We start from the raw sequence: 14,259 nt of genomic DNA, 5'->3' as shown, positions 1-14,259 counted from the left end.
AGTAAACATTCAAAATCACTAAGCTTATTGCACAAACTCCGTGCATTTATATTGATAAGTAGAAATGTCTTATCACTTGAAGAACTGATTTGTGTGGTGCTATATCGGGGTATCGCAGATGGTGCAAGCTACCTAGGTTGAGCGATAACCCTCCCCGTGCCGGTATCGTAAAACTACCTTATTATCGATCAGTAATTTATCAAATAGAAGTAGAAACGGGAGCGCCCGAGATTTCGCAAATGATAGCAAATGCTTTCGAGCTGTTCGAACTGAAAGAGAATAATCGCCGCTAATCGAAAACGGCAAATTGTGTCCCAAGGACATAACTTCTTTCTTTTTGTAGGAGACGAACTTTACTATTATCGGCCTAGCTCTATCAACTGCATACTTCCCTATGCGGTGGGAACGTTCAATCTCATGAGCTTGAATATCTATTCAAAGCTTCTCTCTGCAGAAAGAGATGACATGCGACTCGGACTGAGCCCATGACTCTGTTTGACTGTCCTCAGCGCCGTGAACTACTATGTTGGTCCGCCTCATTCTATATTCAAAATCGTCCGACTGTCTCGTGAGAAGGGTAATATCTGACACTACAGATTACGATAATGCGATAGTGCACCCTTTTCAAAGGCGTTTTCTGGAATCTTTCCTCACACAGGACACCTCACACATAGAACATTTTTACCATTTCTCTGACAGTGCAGCCTCACAGTACAAAAATAGTAAAAACTTCGCAAACTTGTGTGCGCATATCGATGACTTTGGAAAATATGCTACATGGAACTTTTTCGCAACCTCCCATGGTAAGGTACCCTGCGATGGCGTCGGCGGTACTGTGAAAAGGCTTGTCACGAAGGCCAGTCTTCAGCGGCCCCTGGAAAAGCAGATCCTGACGCCTTTCCATCTCTACACGTGGGCTTGCGAAAACATGAAGGACATTCACCCAATATGGGTAGCAAAAAGAGATGTTGCCGTCGAAAGAGAAATGCTGTCCGATAGATATGGAAAGGTCTTAACCATCCCCGGGACGAGGGGATTCCACAACTTTGAACCAATATCAAGTTCAAGTATCCCTGTCTGAAGAAAAATTTGTATATACTGTGTTGCGGCATGTTTAACAAGTTTGTAGTTTTGTTGTAAAGTTGTAATTGGTCACGCTTTGAGCTCTCAAGTGCAATATAAATGGAAGAAAACGCAGCGTTAATGTGTTCCTTCTCTTCAGCGAAAGCAGGGGTTACAGCGCGGGCGCCGTGAGCACGCGCACCGTGTGCAATGTAAAAATCGATTTCCCGCGTTTAAAGAATATAACCCTCGAGATTTTTATATGTGTTTGAGAAGAAGTGTTGTACTTACCGTCTGCACTGTCGGAAACTTTCTATCTCGGCCTCCACAACGCGAATTTTTGGGGTGAATATAGGCATTTTTGGGAAAATTGACGTTTTCTTTACTCTGAAATCGTTATAGCTGCGACGTTAATTTTTCGTACTTAGCTTGACACATGTATTGGCTACCACGTAATTTTTTTTCATGACGATCAGGCTAAAAACAGACGCTCAGCACTCCAAAGTACTATCACATTTTTTCGCCATCTTCGCGTCTCAGAAAAACTGTCGTAATTATAAGCAATCTGAGTTTGTATGCCTAGGTTGTATAAACATGTTCCTTGCAAGGAGTTCACAGTTTACAGAACGCGTCTGAGTGTCATGGAAGCTTCAGAAAAGAATCATACGTAAAATAAGGTTTGTGGCATTTAGCGGAACTTGAGAGGGCTATAAAACTCGAGAGGGTTAATAATTGCACTTTAGAATTCTTGGCCCATGCTATATACATAATAAAGAGCTCACACAATTTTTTTCATCAAAATTTGAGGGGGTCGAGCGACGACTTCGGGACGTTTGGCGTGGAATGACCCAGAGAACAGTTCGCGTCGCGTTGTGACGGTCACATGTGACCGTTAGGCAAAGTCAAGGCGTATACGTAACAAACGAATTTGGTGCAATTTGTGGTAGCAAGTAAAGCAGCTGGCAAGAGTCAACGACTCAAGAGGCAAGAGGTAGCGGGCAATGAAACCACAAGGCCATAACCCTCTGATTTCCGGTCAGACGTGCTGAGTCAATGGCTGTGCGTGTCTTCTGAACAAGGTCCTGGCGAGTTGGTGTGTTGGCGATATCTGCATGGTATAATTGGTAGTACACTTGACCAGAAATCGGAGAGGTATGGGTTCAAGTCTCGCTACCGACACTTCGCTGACCCTTTACCGATTACAGCTTTTGTAGGGATATTGGTCTTTTAACTACACTATGATTGTGTGCTTCTTAATTTCTACGTTCTTTTAGTATAATCTGATTTTTAACTAGTCACAATTTTACCATGGTATTGGCGTATTATAGCTTGAGTTGCTTTTGCGCCAATAAAATTCAATCATCATCATCATTTACCGTTGCGTTACTTTCTATCTTGAGCTGCTTGCATGTTGATGAGGGCTATGTTTGTGTAGTCTTATTTTTTCTCTAGCCTCATCCATCTGCGTAACTATAATGTAATTTGTCGTTCGCCCTTAATTTGATGAGGGCATTTCACAGTTGTTGTTTTTTTTGCTACAGAGGCAGGACTTCTCTTGGCCTCACCGTAATACCTTCATCTTCGTCGCTATGTTGGTGGACACCTATATGTTTTGTATTGGTGCGGTGACTATGTAATTCTTATTGCAGTGCATGCACTGTAGTATAGGTAATCCAAATAAAGAATATGCCTCTTATTTTAACCTTGTGTTTCTGTTGTCCTCGGCTTAACACCCTTACTGAAGGGTGTTGTATTGCCTGGGGGTGTAGACAAACAACCAAAAAGGGAGTCAGTTAGGGTACCGCTAGACACCAAAAGAGGTGTTCAGATAACACCCTTTCTGAGGGGTGTAGTTTCGCTAGAGGGTGTGCATATACACCAAAAAGGGAGTCAGTTAGGGTATCGTCAAATTACACCCAAAAAGGAGTTATATTTTTTAGAGTGTAGCATTGCAGAACGACCTTAACAAAATAAGCGCATGGTGTGCTACATGTCAAATGTCATTGAACATAGGCAAATGCATAGTAGTGAATTTCTCCCGTAACCGTGACATCATCACTTTTGCTTATACGTTACATAACATTCCACTATCGCAGGCGCCTACCTACAAGTATCTTTGAATTCCTTTCGCATCCGACCTCTCATGGACATGTCATGTAAACCACATCATTTCCACTGCCAATGAAGCTCTTGGATACTTACGTCGTAATTTTAAACATGCTCCATCCGACCTAAAACGGCTATCATGCCTAGCGATTGTTCGTTCAAAGTTAGAGTACGCTTCGTCCATTTGGGATCCGCGCCAACAATATCTGACTAATTCCATTGAAGCCGTTCAGAACCGTGCATCCAGATTCATACTCTCTAACTATGATTATCACGCATGTACATCAAGCATGAAATCTGAACTTAATACTCCTAGCCTTTCAGACAGACGTGCGGTATAGCGAGATTGTGCTTGTTGTACAAGTTAATTTTACTTTGTCCATCACAGCCTGAATTCCTGACGTCTGCAGTACACATCACTTCACGACTAGACCATTGCTTCAAACTAAATCGCCCTCTCTGTCGAACATTAATATATGATACATCCTTTGCTCTCCGCACCATAAGCGAGTGGAACTGGCTTCCCCAATCCATTGTCTCACAAACTTCCATCACACACTTCAAGCAGGCATTCATTTCCTATCTTTCTTCAGACCATCGTCAACAAACTAATTTACAATACAATGCTCGCTAATCTCTGCATCAGCAATTTTTTGTGTGTGTTGTGTTCTCTTTTCGGGGTGTTGTCTGTGTCGTTTCCACTATTTACACATGTATTTTGTAAATACTCACTCCGTTCTGTAATGCCCTCAAGTGAGGGCCTTGAACGTATAAGAAACAAAACGAAACAAAACACCAAGAGAAATATCACTCAGACGTACTCGTACTCTTCTCTGAGTCTGGGTGATATTTCTGTTAATGGTTTCTTTTACCTCGAGAGTGAGATACGTACAAGTAGCCTTTGCCACACCTAGTCATTTTGCTTGTGGGTATAATAATTTTGCTGCATAATGTGAGTGCAGTTTTACTATGCTGAATATGTAATCAAGACATAATCTGCACATTTTTTTCTTTTGTGCAAGCAAATCCTGTGCAAGTACATCTCATGTCTGCTAGCTCACAGGGGGAAGTACGAGAGTTATCATAGTAAACCAGGAATGTTACTTTGTATATGCTGTTAGCAATATATATTTGTGGTCAGCATTGTGTGTTCATATTATAGTTGCCTACCGTAGGAAAAAGCGTTTATAGCGTAGCGTATTTTTCTCTCTCGCTGGGTAATGTATTTCTTGTAATATGGTTACATTCTCACCTAGCCATTTTGCGGTGCACCTAGTCATTTTGGGAGTTGTTTATGCAATGGGGACATAATGTGAGCATCTGCTTTTTGCAAGCAAATCTTGTGCAGTTATACTTGCAAGCTAGCATGAGGAATTACAAGTTTGCCTTGGTAAACAGGAAATATCTTTGTTTTTTTTTGCCATTAGCATTCTTTTAATGTTTTAGTGTTCGTGCAAATACAATGTACTTCAACGGAATGCCAAATGTTATTTTATGTTTACAAATGTTTACATGTGAGTATTTACAAAAATGCCAAATGTTGTTTGTTCAAAATGTTGCCATTCATAAAACATTTCTCTTCCACAAGCATTTCACGCATATTTGAACCTCTGTTACGTAATTTGAGAATAACGACGCAATAGATTTGTATACTTTCTATATGACATTGGTGTTCCTGAAAGACATTCGCTGTCAACCAACACTGTGATCAATGCTCGCATTCAGTAATCCCGTTTAACCGCGCCACTCACCGTACCAGTTGAATAAAGTGCCTTTTAAAAGCCATGAATTGTTTGTAGCATTCAAAATGCAAGTGCTAGAAATAGCTAAGTGTTATAAAACAATAAATATAATAAAATGCAGTAGATTTTAGTGCAGTTGGCGAAAGGCTGGCTGACCAATGGTTGGCAGCCAGTCGGCCAAAGTACCGAGCCAACAAATGAAACAAGCTTCTTGGCCAACCATTCCACGTGGCTGACAGGAGGTCGGCAAGATGTTGGCCGACCAATGGAGGGCCAAGGAACAGATCCGCACTAAGGAACGAGCTTGTTGACCAACGTCATGCCAAGCAAGGCCACCATGGTCAGCCATGTTCGTGCCATGCTACATCCAAGCTTTCTCTGTTGCTTGGGTGACGGCTATGCCTGATGCCTGGAGGTGTACCAACGTTGTGTATGTCGAATGTCCAAAAAAGAAACGTCTCTCTTGGCGACGGCGACTGAGCTACCACAAGACAACGGTATTTCTTTCTTCTCTTCTTTTTTTTTTTTCACTTGCAGCATGGGGTCGTTAGATGAACTGTGGCAAATGGTGGGCGGAGCAAACACAAACTTCTGACGCAAAGAAGTGGCAAGGAATGTGCCCCAGGTCCGTGTCTTGCGCTTGCTTGGACATCGTCCTCATACAAGTCCTAACAACGCCATTTCATGTTGAATGTACTTTGATCGAACTGTATTTCTCCCAATGACTGCGGAAGTATTTGTTGTTTTCGTATAGCATTGATAATAATAATAATAATAATAAGTTATTATTGTAGCGATAAGAAGCCTTTTTTTGTTTACACCTGTCGTCGGTAGGATTTGTTTAAACCAGCGAACCCCACTATGGGGCCATGGTTCATCACAGCCACATATTGGGGTTGCTTTAAGGGGGGCTGTCCGGATGTCCAGGCGCCCTCGGTATATCACGTGCTCGGTGCTAAAACCGACCTAATGTTGAAATTTCTGAAATTTGTAAAAAATTTTCACTGCGAAGGAGTACAAGCAAGACAGGTCGAGAACGAAGTTTTACGTTGGGCTTCCATAGATCCAAATAATTTCAAGCGCTGTAATGACTGTTATTGGGACGGGACAAAGTGGAGGCGCAAGCCGTACACACAGGACGAGCGCTAACTGTCAACTCTTTACTTCCAGAAGTACCGGAAACGGAAAAACGGATAAGGGAAAGGGGACCGGTGAAGAGGCATTCATAGAATAATCGTCGAAGGATTTCTTATTCGGGGGTCAACAAGCCTGTCAAAGGCGGGGAGGGGGAGTTGCTTTACTGACGCTAGAATCGCGCTTTACCGACACTTGAATCAGTGTTCTCTCAGTCTTGCTAAGGGCAATGGAGGGAGCGCTAACTCACGTGTCTCCTTTTAAGTCAATGTGCAGGCTCCTACCCTATAAATGTATAACCGCGCGCACATAGCGTGCTCAGCAATTACTCAGTGCAGGTGACACATTGTGTGGTTTACATACAAAGCTCATAAGGGTATTCAATCATGGTAAATTTCGAACTGAGTGAGCGCCGAAGGGCGAGGTTATAACGCAAAACGTGCAATTCCCATAGTCAAAACAAAAAAGGTGGCAGTGTTAGGAAGAGCAGTTGACATGCTGCTCCCCAGACGGCTACCTGTCACATATCCTGCCAGCCGGATCGAACTGAAACCGGGCAGGGGAAAACACAAGCGAGGAGGACAAAGCACAGGGAAAACAGGTGCTGACGCGAGGAATCCAACCTGGGTCTTCTGATCTCCGGTCAGATATGCTAGCCGCTAAACCACACAAGCACGACTTTCCAATGAGCTAGGGTACCTCAAGTATAAAGGGGGGCGGACAACCAACCACGCTACTCTCATTTTCTCTTACATGTTTCTGGCTCATTCCCTCAATCAGATACGAAGAAGGGCGATTTGTAAACGACGTAAACAACGAGAAATGACCGAGGCTGACCACACTTAAAGACGACACAGACACGTAAGCCTCAAACGCCCAGAAATTACGAATTCGACAACTCAGGGAAAACAGGTGCTGACGCCAGGAATGGAACCTGGGTCTTCTGTTTTCCGTGCAGACGTGCTAGCCGCTACAGCATACCAGCACGACTTTCCGTTGAGCTAGAGTGCTTCAAGTATAAAGGGGGACGGACAACCAACCACGCTACTCTCATTCTCTCTTACATGTTTCTGACTCATTCCCTCAATCAGATACGAAGAAGGGCGAATTTGTAAACGACGTGAACAACGAGAAATGACCGAGGCTGACCACACTTAGAGACGACACAGACACGTAAGCCTCAAACGCCCAGAAATTACGAATTCGACAACTCAGGGAAAACAGGTGCTGACGCCAGGAATGGAAGCTGGGTCTTCTGTTTTCCGTGCAGACGTGCTAGCCGCTACAGCATACCAGCACGACTTTCCGTTGAGCTAGAGTGCTTCAAGTATAAAGGGGGACGGACAACCAACCAAGCTACTCTCATTCTCTCAATCAGATACGAGGAAGGGTGATTTGTAAACGACGTAAAGAACGAGAAATGACCGAGGCTGACCACACTTAAAGACGACACAGACACGTAAGCCTCAAACGCCCAGAAATTACGAATTCGACAGCACGGGGAAAACAGGTGCTGACGCCAGGAATCTAACCTGGGTCTTCTGTTCTCCGGGCAGATGTGCTAGCCGCTACGCCATACCAGCACGGCTTTCCGTTGAGCTAGAGTACGCGACTCTCATTCTCTCGTACATGTTTCTGACTCATTCGCACAATGAGATACGAGGAAGGGTGATTTGTAAACGACGTAAACAACGAGAAATGACCGAGGCTGAGTACACTTACGGACGACACAGACACGTAAGCCTCAAACGCCCAGATATTACGAATTCCACAACTTAGGGAAAACAGGTGCTGACGCCAGGAATCGAACCTGGGTCTTTTGTTCTCCGGGCAGATGTGCTAGCCGCGACACCATACCAGCACGACTTTCCGTTGAGCTAGAGTACGCGACTCTCATTCTCTCGTACATGTTTCTGACTCATTCGCACAATGAGATACGAGGAAGGGTGATTTGTAAACGACGTAAACAACTAGAAATGACCGAGGCTGACCACACTTAAAGCGACACAGACACGTAAGCCTCAGACGCCCAGAAATTACGAATTCGATAGCACAGAGAAAACAGGTGCTGACGCCAGGAATCTAACCTGGGTCTTCTGTTCTCCGGGCAGATGTGCTAGCCGCTACACCATACCAGCACGAAGACTCTTTCTTCATCTCTTCAGCCATTTCTTTTAAGCCAGCCATCTCGCTCTGTCGAAGACAATTGGCTCTTCTATAAGTCACTGTTGTCCAGCCTTGTCGAGAGATACGTGCCGTTTATGTCCATCATAATTTCATCCCGCGCCCCGTGGTATACAACAAGTTCATCAAATCATCACTGAATAAGAAAAAAGACTTGTTCAGAAGAGCGAAAACTAGGAATTCCGCCGTGTTGTTGGAAAGGTATATTTCATGTGCCGAGTCCTACCTCTCTCATTTCTGGTCAAGTGTATTACCAATTTCACCATTCTGACATCGCCAACACACAAACTTGCCAGGGCCTTCTTCAGAAGACGCGCACGGACTCAGCACATCTGACCGGAAATCAGAGGATTGTGGCCTTGTGGTTTCATTGCCCGCTACCTCTTGCCTCTTGAGTTGTTGACTCTTGCCAGCTGCTTTACTTGCTACCACAAATTGCACCAACTTCGTTTGTTACGTATACCCCTTGACTTTGCCTAACGGCCACATGTGACCGTTACAACGCGACGCCTACTGTTCTCTGATCTAATCCGTGCATTCCACTTAAGGTTCAAACATAATCTCAAAATACCGGCTTCAAAGGCACCTCAATCAACCAGACAACCAGACAAGACAAAATACACCGACAGCACTTACCAAACAGCACGCTGCAGCGAGACTCTCGGACAAGTTACTCGATCCGATGGGCACGGCGCATCTGTTGCTTGCATACGTTCGAGACCCGGAACCATAATCCTTGCAGTGCATACTAGACACAGATGGTCAAATGAACTGTAGTTCACCAAACGACCTCCCCAAAGAACACGATAACTACCGCAACTAACTCAAACCGCCATAGCTGGAGAACACAGAGTAAACAGCACACTGTTGCCAGACCTGTCGTAGCGAAACATTAGAAATTTGATGGCCACTACACCTTTTTCACACCAATCCTCGAAATTACACCCTGCCGAGCGGGACATACACATATTACACCCATTTCAGACCAAAAGCAGGGTGTATTCCTTTTCTTGGGAGTGTAATAAGGGAGTAAATCAATTGATACACCCCAAATACACCCCAATTACACCTAAAAAGGAGTTTTATTTTTTAGAGTGTACAAGCACGCAGTCAGAGATGCGAAACGCTAGTTCTTTTCTTGCATCCTTCCGAAGCTCCTTGTTCAGAACCCTCAAAACTTTTGGTCCTCTGTAAATCCAGCCAGAGCTAACACTAATGAGATATTACTTCACGAAGGCAGGGGCACTATCCCGCCTGACCAGTGCGCAAAATTGCTTTGCTGTATTTTCGCGCAGACCTTTTCAACAGAAAATCCGTCTCACATACCAAAGTGTCCTCATTTGTCTTGTGCCTCCATGAACGTGATCGTCATATCTGAAAGCGGTATCCAATCGATTCGCTCTGCATTTCTTCGTCATGTGGTTTCGACAGCGTCAACAGTAAAATGTTAAAGGGCACTAGGATAATCTCTTCTTCCTATCTAACTGCTATCGTTATCTCAGTCGTTATCTTCTGCGGTCGTCCCAGAGGACTGGCGGGTGGGTAAAGTAATCCCTATCTACAAGAAAGCTGACAAGCACGACGGTAACAATTATCGTCCAATATCACTAACGAGTGTGCCATCTAAAATTCTCGAACATATAATACATTCAAACATAATGTCCTTTCTCCAGTCTAATGGCCTCATTTCATCAACATGGCTTCCGCAAACATTTTTCCTTCGAAACCCCCCTCGCCTCGTTCATTGACGATATTCATACTAATCTGGACAACAGACTACAGACAGACGTCATATTCCTTGATTTCTCTCATGCCTGCGACCGGGTTCCTCATGGCCGACTAATGACCAAGCTGCGGAGCTTTAATATTGACTCCACGACATTAACTTGGATTTTTGCATTCCTGAGTTCGCGTTCGCAGTCTGCCTTCGCCAATAACGTACTTTCAGATGTCCACCCAGTCTCTTCCGGTGTACCGCAGGGTACCGTGTTAGGACCTCTCCTGTTTCTCCTGTTCATTAATGACCTACCTTTGTCCATACAGTCAAACATATGTCTCTTTGTCGATGACTGTGTCATTTACCGCCGCATCTCCTCTCCCGACGACCATCTCATCCTTCGAGATGACCTCACCCTCATCGATCACTGGTGCAGTAAGTGGTTAATGTCACTCAATATTCCTAAATGTTGCCACGTCCCATTTTGTAAGAAAACACCAAAATACAATCACTCGTACCCCCTTAACGGTTCTGCAATTTCGTCCGCTACATCATATAAGTACCAGGGTGTTAATTTGCAAACCGATTTTTCTTAGAACGTCCACGTAAGCTCCATCGTTAACAAAGCCAGCCGCACCCGAGGATATTTCAAACGGCATCTCTCGTCTGCTCCCCCTAAGATTAAACAGCTGGCTTACATCACACTAGTCCGGCCTCAGTTGGAGTATGCCTCTGCCGTATGGGATCCATCTACTGCTTACCTTGTGCGCGACCTCGAAGCCGTTCAAAACCGCGCAACCAGGTTCATCCCTAGCAGTGTTGCGGATTTGAATCCACGGATTTGATTTAAATCCGGATTTAAATCCACCGGAGGGCTGGCGGATTTGATTTGCGATTTGATTTGCGCAAAAAAATATGGGCAGGATTTGGATTTGGATTGAATCGCATTTTCCACTAATGATTTGGATTTGGATTCAATCGCATATTCCAGGTATGATTTGGATTTGGATTCAATCGCATTTTCCACGAATGATTTGGATTTTGATTGAATCGCCCCTTTTTCAGCGGATTTGCGCGTGGATTTTGCCAAGCTCCCTCACAAGATGCATGGATTTGAAATCAAGCGAAGCGCCGTTTCGCATTCTACGCGATTTGATGTGACCTTGTCTGAAATCTGCACACGCACTAGCGGCGTCCTCTCCCCAGAGCGACAGGAGTAGCCGTTTTGTTCCAATCACTTCCCCTTACCGCACCGAGGGAACACCAGGTGCAGTTCTTTGAACGCAGTCAACGTTATTCTGTCGATTGGAGGGTACCTTTCCCGTGGACCTCTAGGTGTGTCTTCCAGCACGACCTGTTTCAAGCTTGCCAAATCATGTCGCGAAATTCTTGGTCTTCGCTATCATATTGAACGCATGTGGGTACACCCATTCACGAAAAAACAAAGTGAAAACGAACAATAAATATATCACGTCCTATCATTTTGTGATTTCGGGAAGGCAAGCCTTTCCTACTCCCACGGACAATCATGGCAATATGTGCCATTCTTCCTCGCATACCCTTTTATTTCTTCCTTGATTACAACAGCCTGTACTGCGCGAGGAAAATTTTTACAAAGCCCCGAAACGTCAGCATTAAAATAGACCCATGGGCTACATGTTTCGTATAAGTATTCGTAACATGTCCCACGATTTATTAATGATCCATTTAATTTGTTACTCTACCAACGACCTGTGGTCTTTTGAGCACCTACTGGTAGAAATCGATGCAGGCGTGTGTTTTTTGGGCGTAGCTGAGCCTAGGCCCGCGATAGGAATTCCTTCACTCAGGCGTGTTCGCCCGGTGCTAAATGACGAGGAGGTTCCTGATCCAAAATCCGCTTTTGGGAAGGTGTACCATACCTACCAACTCCACACTGTTCATGCCCCGTGAAGCCCGAGTCAACACCAACACGATACGTGATGATGGAGATGGGGGTTCTGCACCGCCCCTCCAAGAGTGAGCCAATCATCTACGATTCAATACATTTTTATCAGTATCACTTTTTCTATTTTGGTGTAACACAAAAATTTAAGGGCACTTAACGAATTACGTGTTGGCAATGCAACAGAAAATGCGGCTGATTTTCGATAAAGTTTTACTATTTTCTTTCTGGATGCCTTCAACTCAACTCCCATCATTCATCCATTACATGTATTTTCGTTGGGCTTCCCTTTGCGCCCCTCTTCCACTGGCATTGCGCAATTCCGCGCGGCGGAGTGGCCAGCTGTCGGCTACGCGCTGGCGAGGAGAGCCGTCTGAGCCAACGGGGAATTAAATGACGGGGGACGAGTTTTTTCCGTGAGGAGGTATCTAATGATATCACACTGCAGGCCGACGCAGCTCTGGGCTCGGGCAATGCTCGGGACTGCCTAGCTCTGGGGGAAGTACTCATGCCCTCCAAGACTCCCAGCTAATCGTACGGCGGCTGGTCGCGCGTGAAATACAACATCCATATTCAACGATCCCAACGATCCGAAATGGCTGCGCGTCCTCAACCTCTAAGAGGGAGCACGCTCGGCATGCCCATTGCCCGCACGGGGCATGCGAACGCTAGAAGTGAGGTCGCACACAGTGAGGTCGCCTTCTGTCCACTCCTGGGTAGCTCCATTTTAAATCGACAAGGGTGGGAAATTGACAATTTTCAATTTCCATGAACAAAAAATATATGTTAGATAGCATCTCGACTGATGACAAATGCAACAATTCGAGCTCCATCCGATGAACAGTTTTCGATATGGAGAGGCGGAAGGTTGCGGCGGCGAATGTTGGTTCGAATTTTTTCCCAACTTTGACGTCATAGCAATGCGCTTCTTGTTTTACCACATCCTTCAAATTTGGCTGATAAAAACTATGGGTTCAAGACAGCACGCGGAAAAAGTCCCGTGACTCCTACTTTAAAGGGGCGCTACGAAAAAATTCCCGAACACAGCACTTCCGGCAAAAAATTTACGATTTCGAATTTTTACTGAGCGGGTACACGCATTCCCTTGAAGGTAGATTCATTAGAACCGCTAACTCATTCTCTATCAAATGGTATAGATACCATTTATATAGCACCTGTGGTAGAGCGAGCATACGGCTGTAAGTAGAAGCAACTCGTCAAATTGCTCCCTCCCAATCGCCCCCCCCCCCCCCAACCGAAAAAAAAACGTCAGTTTATACTTGAATTTCCCTCTCCCCCCTCCCCCACTACGCGCTCCGACAAAGAAACCGCCCCCCCCCCCCCCCAAACTAAGCGTCTGGACCCGGCCCTGACACAGGCTGATACGTGGTGACTGATAATCTGGTACACGCCGAGCAGGCGTAACCGAAAATTTCTTTCTAAACTCAAAAATTTGTCCTAAAATATGAATAAAATTTCGGCCAGCGGATTGATAGGTTGGCCCTTTATATCCTCGTCAATCAGACGAAATTTGTTGCTCTTTGTGCCACGTCACGTTGTTATTTAAGCGTTGTTTAGTGAATACGTGCAGTATTAGTAATTTGTAGACACGGTTATAGGTCTAGTAATGCTACTGCACGAATTTTGGCTCCCGGATTTGTCAAAAGATTCGATAAATCCGGATTTAAAAGCGGATTTGATTTAGGTCTGGAAAAACAAATCCGGATTTAAAAGGATTTGATTTAACGTCTCAAAATTAAATCCGGACTTGATTTGGATTTGATTTACTACCTTTAGAACAAATCCGCAACACTGATCCCTAGTAACTACTCACCATATGCAAGCATCTCTTCATTAAAAAACCAATCAACCTGACCGAACTGCACGTCCGTAGGAGGGCCGCACGCATATCACTGTTTCACAAGCAGGGAAGGATAACGGACGTTCGGCGTAACGGATTTTCGTTACCGTTTCCATTTTCCTTAATCCTATATTTTCGTTTCCGTTATCCGTTTCTGATACCAGCTTTTAATTTCGTTTCCGTTACGTTTCCGGTACTGTTTCCGGTAATGGAACGACTGTTACAGAGCTGGCGGGAGGACAGCCCGTCCGGCCCTGTCAGCACCTTGTTTTGCCCAAGTGCTGCTTCGGTGTCACGCGTACATACTATACAAGGAATTTTACCTCGGTGGGATGCTCACATCTTGCAGGATTTTTAAAGCAGTCTAGCAACATCTCTTCAGTCAGACTTCTGTCCTCAGTCACTCTGAATCAAGCAACCCAAGATGGGCGTAACCTTTATCTAATATCGCATTCATAGGCGGACGCTCTCAGTAGTAAACAATACTGCCATAGCCACGGTGAAATGAAGAAAGTACAAAATAGAAAAA

Source organism: Ornithodoros turicata, chromosome 1 (genome assembly GCF_037126465.1).
Source record: "Ornithodoros turicata isolate Travis chromosome 1, ASM3712646v1, whole genome shotgun sequence".
Classification (NCBI taxonomy): Eukaryota; Metazoa; Arthropoda; class Arachnida; order Ixodida; family Argasidae; genus Ornithodoros; species Ornithodoros turicata.
Note: the sequence above shows the minus strand (reverse complement) of the source record.